Genomic DNA, 14,091 nt, shown 5'->3' with positions numbered 1-14,091 from the left:
TTGATAGTTAAAGCAGCATTTCCCAGACTGTAATGGATGCCTCTCCAATTGCTAATTGCTATGTGTATCTTTAACAATGTTTTCTGGTCACATGCATTTTGGAATCTTGGGTTAAACAATTTAGATAGGCTTCAGGTCCATACGAACTCTCAAAGCCTTTTACATACTCATGTGCTTTATTAAGCATTGACAAGATTATGTTTATTTCCCAAACCTATTTGATAATGGAGACTTTACTTTCATTAACATCTGAATTATATCTCAACTATGTTTTCATTAACATCTGAATTATGTCTCAACAAAGCTTACTTCTAATTGGGTATGGACATGCATAAACATGCCTAATATTTTAAAAGTTTAAGAAATTATGAAGTAATTGACCTTCATAGCCATTAAGATATTTCAGCTTTCATTCAATTTAACATTTCAGCTTTCATTCAATATAATATTTTAAAAGAAAGGGAATACTTATATCATTCAACCAACCTAACATTATTATTTATCTGACTTATGCTTAACTTAAACTTATAAAGAAATGTGAGAAGGTAAAGAACTTTCTAAAAACTAGAACAACCAAGAAAGGGAGCTCTCTATTCCTGCACATTTTTCTAACAGTATTCTTACATTAAGTAACGCCTTGGTACATCCAATGTCTTGTTTGCCTGGTAACAAGGGATCATAGAGAAATTTGATATCCACTTCCTTACTCGGTGTCTAAGTTAGGAAATGATTGGAAGCAATACAGCTAGATGATCATTGAATCTTTTCTTAACATGAATGTTTCTGCAAAAATCTACCTCAGTATTTGCACTACAAAGTAATGATATGAATCTGACATGGCTACAGGCTTTGGGATGCTTTAAATGTATTCGAATTCTAGACATAGATGTTTTACTGTTAGATAAATAAATACCAAATATGACTAAATCATTCATTCTGAAATAACTTAAGAAATGCTTAGACCTTCATACTGTATTCATATTATATTCAGTGTTTTATATGATCTTTGAGAAATACCCTTACATTTCTGGAAAGATAATGGAATTTAAGAAATATACCGTACAGACTTTAGGAGCAAATATTTTAATCTATTCTATGTCTGGAAGTATTAATGATTTAAAGGATTAAGTCTATAAGTGTGTTACCCTTAAAGATAGTCTCATGAAACTGAACGCTGCACTTGCTTCCACCACTAAACCAAGGAAAGTTGTCACTGTGGTCATGGTGCACTGCAGCTCAATCTTTGCTGAAGTGTTTGCCATAGCTCTTTACTCCCAAATCTACTCAGCTCACTAACCCCACTCTAAAAGAAACAGACATATAGAAATAATATAGGCTTCTTTTGAATCTTATTTACTAGAAAAATCTTGTTGACCACATCATACTCACCCCATTTTGCTTTATTGTATTTAAGCTTCAGTAGTATTCCTATCAAAATTTCTATTACATTTCTATTAATTAAACTTTTGACAATTTTTCTTCCAATACAAATAGATTACTTCTGAATAGTATTATTCAACACAGTGGACTATCCAGAGAGCCTGAGGCATGGTGTTTAAGCAGGGATCTTGAAAGCAAACAGTCTAACTTCTCTACTGACCCACCTCACTGAATTATTGTGAGACTTCAACGCAGCAAAATCCTTAAAATAATGGCATATTGTAAATACTCAATAAATGTGGTTGTTTCATTACTAACAAAGAGGATTAGTTAGGGCTAACTGTATCAGACAGTTCACAGTTCTCCAATGATTCACCTTAATTTAATAATATTGTTGCTTGGTGCCAAAACTCCAGATGATAACAAAATACTAATTTTACTTTCATGTTATTTTCTAGTAATTTCCATATGCATATATTTATCGATTCAATGTATGTCTTCTTCCAATATAATGTGCATTTTATAAGAGCAGAGACTTTTGATCATTGTTATATCTCCAATATTTCTGACCATTTCTGTATTTATTAAATTCTTGATAAACATTTTGTTAAATAACAAACAATAATTTTCCTCAGGACATTTGCCTGTAAAATGGGTGGAAAGGCCAAGAAGAAATAAAGGGGAATTGTTGAATATTTAAAAGGAAATAGGCATTCCTAATTTTTCCTTACAAAATTGTATTACAAAATAATAATATTCCAATGACAACCTGATGGCCAGATAGGTAGAGAGATCTAAATATTTTCTAAAATTTAACCAAGATTAATATTGGAAAGTAGAGGTATGTGTCACATTTTTTAGTCCTCTGGTGTAGTGATACTTTTATAGTTTCTACAAGGGGCAAGTATTACCTTTACAATAAGAAAAAATGTGCTCTAATAAATTAAAAGACAAAAAAGCATGATTTAATTCTCTAATACAATCTAAAAATTTTTAAATGAAATATTGGATACCATAAAAATGTGTTACTATATTTTTTGTTTGTCAAACATCTGAAATTGAGATGAATTGAGATAATATCTGGTACCTAGGATACCAAGACATTCAATTAGTCCACAATTACAGGTGGAAAACTCTATGCCCAAATGGCAATGTATCATAGTCTAGCAAAGGGTATTTTTCTCCCAAAGTCATTGATATTATTTCTAGAATATTTGTGGAACATTTTTTGCCAAGGCCGAACATGACTGATTATATCCTACACTTTCTACCCAGGTCCACATTCATTACTTCACAAATGACAAAGTTATGTGAGAGAAAGGAAAAGCAGTGTGAGGGAAATGAAAGCAAATGTGCCACAAAGAATATTTCTCTAAAACTTAGTGCATAAGTGGCCAAATGTGTACAATCACTTCTTTCTACATCAAGAGAATCCTGTGAACTGACACAAACCATGATTATCTAAACCCTTCTTGTATGTAAAGATAAAAGAATCCCAAAATGGGTTTAACTCAAAGAGAGGAATACCAAGGCACTGATCCTAAAATATGCTGCCATTAACCCACCTACATCATGTCTCCCCTTTCTTAAAAAAAAAGGAAAATCGGAAATTAGAAGAGACCCAACTCTCCAATCCATTGTCTTTTCTATTTGCCTTAAAGCACTGAAATAATTCCGTGTATTTTTGTGTATTAACTGTTCTCTCACTAAAATATAAGTACTATGAAGGCAGAATATGAATTAGAATATAGTTCTACTGGATAATTACGTATTGAATAAACTCCTCAAATTAATTAACAATATGAACGTGTGTTCATAAGTATATGGAATTCCTTATATATACACTTTTACATGTGAATGTGTGTGTATGTGTGTATAAAAGATTACCCCCATAATTATGATAATGGACTGCATGAGCATTCTGTTTGCATTCTCCTGTACTGATACTGAAGCTGTACCCCCACTAGAATTCTGTAATCTAAAGACTCTACTACTAAACTCAAAATGTCACAGCCATGTGCTGGTTTATATTACTTCATGTAATAGTCATGGTCACATTATTGCAGGGTGAAGATGAATGTGTATCTTGTATGTGTTCAATGTAAACCTCTCTTTTCTTTCTCTCCATCTCCTCCTGCTTTTGACTTAATCAAAAACAGGAAGCTACCACAAATCTGTGAAGGTTTTTTCTCTTCAATCAATCTAGACTCTTTTACTGTAGTGCCTTTTATATTGTAATAAAGTAGACTTTTATGCCTTATTTTAAAATGTTGTTAAAATAGTAATTCCCTTATTTTAGATTTCATTCAAATGAATATAATAAACAAAATATTCCCTTTCTTACATTATGCTTACTGTTATAATCTTCTTAACCTTGATTTAAAAAACCATTTCAAGAACTATATATAAACAGTATTGCAATGAATATCATTGTTCATATTGTATTTGTTCAACAATAATAAAGGAAATCCTGTTTTAAGAGAACTTACATAAAAGCAGTAGGAAAACTTCAATGCATTATAAATCATAAGCATAAAAACATCAACTTACACAGTGTCATACCTGATCTACTGCATGACGCAATCTAGGCCAGGAAAGCACTGTGTGGACAATACACCTCACACCAATAATTATCTCTGGGCATCTAAGTAACTTGGATATATCAGCTATACAATGAAAATACATCAAGCTGAATTCTTTCTCAGATAAAACAATGATATATTTTAGTATTTAGAAATGTTAACTAATTATAGTTGCTTGAATTTCAAAGCTTTAAAAAGTATAGTTTCAAATGACTTACTAAGCACTTTAAATTCAATTTATGTCAGTTATTTTTCTACCATTTTGCCAAGACTACTTCTTCAAATGTCTTAAGTTAAAAACTCTAATACTAGACTATTTATAGGCATAGTAAGATTTTTCAGAGATAGCATGTAAAAATCTATACAATTGAATTAGTGATTTAATAATAAAAATAAGAAAAAAATGAGCTTTTTGAAGAGATGTTTGTTTAAATATTCTAATTGGATTAATAAGCATAGTCATATGATTATATACAGGCATTTATATAGTAATTTAAAACAAATAAAAATTATTTATATTATTATTTAATAGTTCAATGTGTTGACTTTAAAATTCAGGTCAATCTATGTTTTCAATTATCTATTTTCTTTCAAAATGGAAAAAATAAATGAGTTTGACATTTTGGTAGGTTTACTAATAGAAAACAATAACAGCAATATGATCAATGAATGATTCAGTTAAATGTAGGATTTGTTGTAATTTTTTGAAGATATTAGACACATCAGATTTAAATTCAATCTAAAAGTGTATATAAATCTTAGATGACTTATTATATAGGCATTTTATAATTGCTTTTGAGCAACCTATAACCAAAGGTGTTTGCAGACTAGGCCTTAGATTTACACAGTCCCAGCTGCATTTTCATTCTTTAATAATATTAGTAGAACAAAATATTATTTAGAGTAATATTAAACAGTAATACCAAACTAAATGCCTTAGCAGAATATAGACTTTTATTTTTTGCAAAAACAAGTAGCATTGAATTCTGGTTTTAGCTCCAACATGTAAAGATATTGGTAGTCATCATTCCCTTCTTATATCAAGTAAAAGGCTGAAGAAACAAAATCAGCCACTTAAATTGGACTCATCAGGGAACTGAGGTCACAGTGTAAACCCCAACCCAACACCTTTAGAGATAGACAAATACAGTGAATCACAGCTTATAAGCAATGGCTTATAAGAACCAGAAGCCATCAGAACCATAAACTAGTAGAAACACTTAAACAGTAACTTTGACAAATTGCTAGAGGCATGTGGAGACTTATGTGACAATGAGAATCCTCTGGGGTTCACATCCTTAGGGAGCCCTCACATTTTAATAATTTTAACATCCAGTAACCCCACTGCATTCTTATAATAAAGAGGCAAAAAAAAAAACCCTTTTTTGTTGGGGCAAGGATGAAAAAATGCCCAGAGTATATCAGTCATAACAAAGGCCTCCCCAGCAAGAGGAAAAACTTAACCAGAGCCTTAGCTGACATGGGGGAAAGGAAATTAGCCAACTATAGCCACTCTAGAATGTCCTGTATTACCTAAGGGGAGGGGAAATCAAGCTGTGAAACAGTTATAAGGTCACAGACTCACTAAAATAACTCACTAAAATAACTAAAATAACTCAATAAAATAACTCACTAAAATAACTACACCTTATCACCTCAACACAGAACCAGTATAACATCAGTAGGTTACAGCTGAAAGAGCCAGAAGGCTCAGACTCCAAGAGAATCTCAAAAAAATTACAAGAGAAATTAAGAAAACAAAAAAGTCACTAGAGGAAACTGAGACCTCTGATACCTAAAACCACAGCAACCGTTAAAATAGCCCAACTTCTAGCAAGATTAACATAAAACCTGACACTAAACACCTATTTGCCACAGTTCCTATTACCTGATATATCATAACTGGCTTTCAACAAAAAACCGCAGAGCATGCTAAAGGCAAGAAAAAAAAAATAAAAACATGTGAAGGGGCAAAGCAAAAATCAGAAGTAGATTTATATATGGCAAAGATATTGGCTCTATCAAATCTGACATTTAAAATAAGTATGATTGGCCGGGCGCAGTGGCTCACACCTGTAATCCCAGCACTTTGGGAGGCAGAGGCAGGTGGATCATGAGGTCAGGAGATCCAGACTATCCTGGCTAACACGGTGAAACCCCATCTCTATTAAAAATACAAAAAATTAGCCGGGCATGGTGGCGGGCAGGTCTAGTCCCAGCTGCTCAGGAGGCTGAGGCAGGAGATTGGCGTGAACCCAGGAGGCGGAGCTTGCAGTGAGCCAAGATCGTGCCACTGCACTCCAGCCTGGGCAACAGAGCGAGACTACGTCTCAAAAAAAAAAAATAAACAAATAAGTATGATTAAATGCTAAGGACTCTACTGGAAAAATCAGACAACTTGCAAGAACAGATGAGTTACAAAGGCTGAGAAAGGAAAATACTAAGAAAGAATCAAAAGTAAAACTAGAAATAAAAAACATAATAACAAATGAAGAGTGCTTTTGATGGGTTCACCAGAAAAGTACCACTGAGCTTGAAGATAGATGAATAGAAACTTTCCAAACTGAAATATAAAGAAAAAATATACAAGAACTGTAGAACAATTTCAAAATATGTAACTACAAATTATCAGAGTACCAGAAGACAGAGACAATGAAAATGAAAAAAAAAAAATATTTGAAGTAACAGCTTTTCCACCTGTGCTCATCTTGCTCTGCTCATATCCATGGCCCAGGTAGTAGCCGGTTTAATCGACAATGTGTTCTTCCTAAACTTGTACAGAGCCTGGAGTTGTTCTGTGCCTGACTCAGGTTCAGTTCCGCTCTAGACCAAGGCTCACTACTAAACCGTTTTACAGCCTCTGCATCGGAGTCACCTCACTCTTTGCCCTGGAAGGCCTAAAGAACAGCTTGCAGGCATCTAAGTCTACTTCCTTCTCACACTTAACAATACTCCAGAGAAATCTGGTAACATTAAACTCCTTTTTTCTCCCTGCCTACCCATGGTTCAAAGCCGAAAAATTTGGCGCAGACACTCCTTAGGTTGAATTGGGGTAAGAGGTATTGGCAGGGAGACTCAAAATGCCGTGTCTTCCAAGAGTCTGAAATGTGAATAAGGGTAAAGCTCACCTGCCATGTTCCCCTCAAATTACTTATTACATATGTCTGAAGCCTTCATTTCTTTTCGGTGACATCTTTCTTCTCCCCATAATATATTAGAATAAAAGGGGTAAGTTTTTCTCCTTGACTTCAGCTTCATACATAAAGTTTAATGGCAGGAAAACATGGAAGAGAAAGAGCAGCACAAGCTTACCTATAAAGGTGCCCAAAGTCAGTGGGTTTTTAAAATATTATTAATTATCATTAATGCTAATATTGTTAATATTGATTATTAATATAATTAAGATTCATTTGGTTCAGATATGTATGTTTATGATTTAAATCTGAGTCTAATGACTAATAAATGATCTCATGCCTCTTAGTTCATCTGCTGACCCCATTCTCCCCATTCCAAGAGTTATTACCCAAGATTACGATTGGGTTGCTGCAAAAGTAATTGTGGTTTTTGCCACTGAATGTAATGGCAAAAACCGCAATTACTTTTGCACCAACCTAATATTCACAGTAAAACACATGCACACACACACCCCACTACATACAATATTACATTCTTTCAGAAATAATTGTGAGTTTTTGAATGCATGGAGTAGAGGTGGTTTTCATGTACCTAAATGCCGAAAGTAATTCTCACTGATGAATCAAAGCTGCCCCAGTGTAAATAATAGCACATGTCATTGTTACCAGGGTGGGGAGGGGGTGGTCCTTGCACCCAGAGCTCCTAAGATGGTGGTGGGCCGCTTCCAGGATGGTGACAAGCCTCATGTTCTCTGACCTGGGGTTCTTGACCTCATGGTTTCCAAGGAATGGAATCTTCGGCCATGCAGTGACTGTTATAGCTCTATTAGAAGCCATGGGTCATGGAAGAGAACCGTGGAACCCAGTGACTAGTGTTCAGCTTGATTAGGATGAACCCCGGCACTTAGCCATGCAGGAACAATGGCAAGCCTTTAGCCTGATTGGGAGTGGCAATGGGTGCCTCACTGGATCAGGAGCACAGCAGACACCCTGCCAGATCTGGAGGGATGGAAGTCAGCAGCAGGTCTGCAATGGCGGAAAACAGTAGTGGTGGACAGTGATCGAAAGCTCAGCTCGAGCCATAACAAACACAGACCAGAAGAGAGTGCAGCTGCAAGATTTAATAGAGTGAAAACAGAGCTGCTATAAAAGGGAGGGGACCCAAAGAGGGTAGCCGTTGCCAACTCAAATGCCTGGGTTTATATCCTGATCATTGTCCCTCCCACTGTGCTCTCAGGCTATTTCTTTACCTCCTGTTTTTGCCTAATTAGCATTTTTAGTGAGCTCTCTTTACTCCCTGATTGGTCGGGTGTGAGCTAAGGAAATCCAGATAGTCCTGTCTCTCAGTCCCCCCTCTCAACAGGAAACCCCAAGTGCTGTTGGGGAGGTTGGCTGATGACTGCTCTAACTGCTTCCTGCTGAATTGGGGCATAGTAAGGGTTGTGCAGTTGAGATTTCCTTGGGAGGGGTGCCTTCAATGTCATTAACATTGGAGCATGGGCTAGCAGGCCAGTCCAGGGATCCACAGTGGATTTTAGTCATGGGCTGCAACTGGGGCTCCATTTGAAGAACTATTTGTAGCTTTACAGCTTCAATTCTGGAAAAGAAAAACTTAACAAAGAGGTTAAATATACAGGGTCCAAAGAGGAGTAACAATATTATAGCTGCTAGAGGTCCTAAGAAGGGGAGAATCCAGGGCATCCATTGGCTGAGGAGGCCCCAGGGTCTGGTGTTTTGAAGCTCCTCTGCTCTATGTTGTATTCGATCTTGAATTTCTTTAACTTTCTTGGTGACAATTCCAGATTGATTAACATAATAACAGCATTCTTCCCCTAAAAATAAACAGGTTCCCCCTCTTTTAGCAGTTAGCAAGTCGAAAGCTCTTCGATTTTGCTGCTAGGGAGTTAAGATGATCTTGCAAGTTGACAAGGGAGTTGGCAACCTGTTCCATGTCACCATTTAGTTATTGAGACAGTTTGTAGTAGAACTGAGTAGAGGTTGTGATACCACCAATGCCAGTACCTAGTCCGCCTAGCACTTCTGCTCCAATAACAAAAGGAAGAATGGGTACTCTTTTGTTGCGTGGCATAGGTATGACATAATTGTACAAATCTTGTTCAGTGTAGATGGTCATAGGGGGCACTAAGAATGAGAGGAAGCACATAGATTCTGAAGGGCCATTCAAACAATGATAGGCTGAGGTACCACAGACAAAAAGTACTCCTGAGGGCAGGCAGACTATTCGTGTGGGAGGAGTTACCCACCTGATGCATTGGGAGTTGGTTGTGTCTATTGCTAAATTTTACACAGGTGAGGTTTTGAGGTATGAGTTATTTCCAGATTGGAAACAAGAGATCCTACTAAAACAGAAGTGATGTTTATTTCTGTGCTGAAGTTGTTCCATTGTTCAGGTACAGGGATTGAAATGTATGGCCTGAAGTGCAGGGGGAGGCACATCCAACAGTTAGTAGGGTTTTGGGCCAAGACCTCATGGAGCCCAGTGAAGGTGGTATTAAATAGGCTTACCAGGTGAGTATGGGTACTGAGGGTTTCATGTAGTTTTGAGAGATCTAGCCCTTGTAGGGTCTAGGGGTGCTAAGTACCCAGGTCAGATGGGAGATTACTTCCTTTACGTGTTTTTCTCTTGCCTGATCTTGAACTCCACCCCCATCAGACATACTGGTATGGGTGAAGTAAGTCCAACAGACAGTAGCTCCAAGTCCTCCAGGACAACAAGGATTAATCATTTTCCCTGAACAATAATGAGTATTTGCATGCATGCAAAGAGTAGCAGAGTTATAGCAGTTGCGGGACATATGGGTGTGGGCAGTGAAGGTGGGATTTCCCTTAGATAAACTCCTATACGATGGGGAATCAATACTTCCAGGAAGCTGCATTCTCCAAGAAACTCATGGTAAGGGGAGCTACTGGTCGTACAGTGGCATGGAGGTGGTACAGTAAGAGTGAAAGGGGATAAGAGAATGGTAAAGAGAAAAATATGATAAGGGAGGGCCATGGGGATTTATGATTTTAGTTACTTTCCTCATGGATGTCTGACAGCCACAAGTCTCCTTTAGCAGTGAGTATGCCATTCACATTGTGAGATGTCCACACAGTAAGATCTCTTCCCTGTAATATTTTAACTGCTTCAGATACTAAGACTGCTACTGCCACCACTACCCGTAAACAATGAGGCCAACCCTTTGCCACTACATCAATTTCCTTACTCAGGTATGCCATGGAATGCAAGTTCGTCCCTCAGACCTGTGTGAGGACTCCTAGAGCTATTCCTCTTTTTTTCTGTGACATATAAAGAAAATTCTTGCCCTGTTGGCAAGTTTAACACTGGGGCTTGGGTTAGGGCTTGCTTTAGGGCCTGGAAAGCTGCTTCTGCTTCAGGTGTCCATCTTACTAAGTAGGTATTGGCTTTCTGAGTTTCCTTAATTAGTGTATATAATGGACTGGCTATTTCACTGTACCTGGGAATCCATATTCGTCAGAAACCTGTTATGCCAAGGAACCCTCTTAGTTGCTTTAGGGTTTGGGGATGAAGATAAGCCAGTATAGGCTGGATACATTCCTCACTGAGGTCCCTGGTGCCTTTGAATAATTTTAGCCCTAAGTATTTAACCTGCTGTGAGCAGAGCTGAGCCTTTGGTTTAGAAACCTTGCAGCCATGGGTAGCGAGGAAATTTAAGTGCACTTGGGTGGCTTGATGGCACAAGGTTTCTGAATGGGTGGCTAAAAGTAAATCATCCACATACTGAAGGACAAGAGTATCCAGCTATGAGAACTGGCTCAAGTCTTGGGCTAATGCCTGGCCAAATATATGGGGGCTATCCCTGAACCCTTGGGGTAAAATAGTCCAGGTGATTTGAGATGTTCCAACTCACCTGGGTTCCAAGGATCTTCAAAGGCAAACAAGAATTGAGAGTCAGGATGTACAGGGGTGCAGAAAAAGCATCCTTAAGGTCCAAGACTATAAACCACTCTGCTTCCTCTGGTATTTGGAAAAGCAGACTATAAGGGTTAGGTAGAGCTGGGTATAGAGAGACAATGGCCTCATTGATAATCCTGAGATCTTCACCAACCTCCACTGTCCGTTGGGTTTCTGTACTCCTAAAATTGGAGTATTGCAGGGGCTATTGCATGGTTTTACTAGGCCTTGGGCTTTTAGGTCCTTAACAATCTTTTGGAGTCCTTGTTGGGCCTCGGGTCTAAGGGGGTACTGCCTTTGGTAGGGAAAGGAGGTGGAATCCTTTAGTTTAACTTGAACAGGATGAGCATTCTTTGCTTACCCATATTGTCTTTCTGTTGCCCAGACTTCAGGATTAATTCCTTCCTCAAGCAGGGGACAACAAACGGGTATTCCTTCTCTTGTGTTCAGGTGTATAATGGCCCCTGCTTTTACTAGAATGTCTCTCCCTAACAAGGGAGTGGGGCTTTCGGGCATAATTAGAAAAGCATGTGAAAAGAGTAAAGTTCCCCAGTCACAACTTAGTGGCTGGGAGAAGTATGTAGTGACTGGCTGTCCTAGGACCCCTTGGATAGTGACAGATCTGGAGGACAGTTGTCCAGGACAGGAGAGTAAGACTGAGAAGGCTCCGCCAGTGTCCCAGAGACAATTAACCTCCTGGCCCTCAATGGTCAAGCATACACGAGGACCTGTGAGGGTGTTGGCGTGGGCTGGTGCTTGCTCCAGGCACCCTCAGTCCTGCTGCTGGATCATCTGGTTAGTGGCTTCTGACTCAGAGGACCTTCATCCCCTGGGGAAGTGGGCCTTCCAGTGATTCCCTTGACATAAGGGGCATGGATGAGGAGGCAGCTTATTTCTACTTGGACAATCTTTTTTAAAGTGTCCTTGTAGACCGCACTGGAAGCAAGCCCTATTAGGCATTCGATTTGCCCAGCTTTTCCTTTTTCCAGAGCCTCCAAAGTCTGCTTCCCTGAGGGCCATGATTAAAGTGGTGTTTTTTTTTTTATCCTGTTTGTCCCATTCCACCTGCTCCTCTTGATCTCTATTATAAAAAACCAAGGTTGCCAAATTCAATAGGGTTTCTAAGTTTTGCTCCAGGCCTAAGGCAGACTTTTGAAGTTTTTTTCTAATGTCTGCAGCTGACTGAGTGATAAACTTATCCTTTAAGATTAGTTGGCCTTCAATAGAGTCAGGTGACAGGCAGGTATGTTTCCTCAATGCCTCCCTTAGTCTCTCCAGAAAGGCAGTAAGATTTTCTTCCTTTCCCTATGTTATACTGGATATCATTGAATAATTCATAGGCTTCTTCCTAGTTTTCCTTAGTCCTTCTAGCAGGCAAGTTAGCAAATGTCTGCAGCACCTATCTCCATGTTCTGATTCTGTGTCCCAGTGAGGGTCTACACTGGGAACTGCCTGCTGGCCTTTGGGGAATCATTCTTTGCTCTGTTGTCATCCTATTGTTGACCTAACTGAGATACCAGAGATTGCCAAACTCTCGGGCTGCAGTTATGGCGGCACTTCTCATTTGGGGTTAGTGTCTGATTTACCAGTAACATTATATCTCTCCATGTCAGATCAAAGGATTGTCCTAACCCTTGTAAAATATCAATATAGCCATCAGGTTTATCTGAGAATTTACCTAGGTCTATTTTAATTTGCTTTAAGTCTGAGAGAGAAAAAGGTACATGCACTCTGGCTGGGCCACATTCTCCTCCTCCCACTGCTTGGAGAGGGCCTAATCAGGGAAAATTGGCATACTTTGTTTCACAGTTTACCCCTTTGTCTATCTCCTTTTGGACCATTTGGGTTGAAGGGGTGATCCTTATTAGTTGGGGAAGGATTGGGGAGACACCAGGATAGGGATGTATACTCTGAGGGCTTCCTGTAGGGCATAAATCACACTTTTTACATAATTGTGAGTTGTCTGTTAATGAAAAGAAAGTTTGTACATATGGCACTTCACTCCATTTGCCTTCTTTTGCAAAAGAGGTATAGCTGTAAGATGGTGTTATAATTTATAGTTCCCTCAAGAGGCCAGGTTTCTCCTCCTTGAAGAGCATATCGTGGCCAGGTGGTACTGCTGAAGAATATAAGTCATTTTTTTCTTAGCGTCTGAGGGTCAAATTGGTCCCAATTCTCCAGAATATATCTTAGGAGCACTTTTGCCTTGAGGGGAACATTTCTCATCTGAAAAAAGAACATAGGGATGCCAGCACCCCTGGTCATTTTCCGATGAGCATTAGTCATACAGTGTCCTCTAAGGTCCTAATGGTTATTCCTTTCCAGGGTGTGTAAACACCCATGGACCTCTGCTTATTGGATTAGTTATGCTCACCAATGTAGCAGTCCTGCACCCCTTTTCCCACCTTTCTTTACCACAAAGAAAGGGGTCTGGGCTGCTGGATTCTAGTGGTCCTTTACCAGCATGCCCAATATTGCCTTTGTGCTCAGGGGTGAGTCCTAGAGCTGGGCTGAGTTCCTGAGTATTTCATAACAACCCCAGCTGCCTCATCAAGATGCATTCTCATAAACAACAGTTCTTACGCAAATTCATTTCAGACAGGGTGTAGGTAAACTTTTGTGTCAGGATTGAGACAGTCTTTTTTGATTCTGTAAGTACTTTAGGCTTGGCTGAGTGCAAACAGCTCACTAATTTGAGGAGACCAATTAGGCAATTTTTCTAACTCTGCTTCCACAAGAGTCTCCCTATCAATTACTGAATACCCATTGTGGTTTTTTCCTCAATCACCTAGGAGGAACCATCTATCTCCTGTCCTGAAGGGAGTTCCTCCTAGGTCTGGTTGGAGCTTTGTATGGTAATTAAGATTTAAATTCCCTGTAAGGAAATCTGCTGGGTTAAGAGAATTATCAGTGGTTAGTGTTAAATTACCTTTTACTAAAAGAATAGCCCCATACTTTAAGATTTTTGAGTTAGTAAGCTACCTTTTTGCTTTTTTGACTTAGAATAATTCTGAACTGGTGAGGTGTGCTCACAATGAGGTTTCCTCTAAAAGTTACT

At 38.5% G+C, this 14,091-nt stretch overlaps 1 pseudogene; it reads right to left on the bottom strand.

Annotated features, from left to right (window-relative positions):
* Positions 1-12,172: 12,172 nt before the first annotated feature.
* LOC129033089 (uncharacterized) lies at positions 12,173-13,259 on the bottom strand (annotated as a pseudogene).
* Between the last annotated feature and the right edge of the window lie 832 nt (positions 13,260-14,091).

Source organism: Pongo pygmaeus, chromosome 2 (assembly GCF_028885625.2).
Source record: "Pongo pygmaeus isolate AG05252 chromosome 2, NHGRI_mPonPyg2-v2.0_pri, whole genome shotgun sequence".
NCBI lineage: Eukaryota > Metazoa > Chordata > Mammalia > Primates > Hominidae > Pongo > Pongo pygmaeus.
The sequence above is the reverse complement of the archived record's forward strand: the minus strand, read 5'-3'. Positions and strand labels throughout refer to the sequence as shown.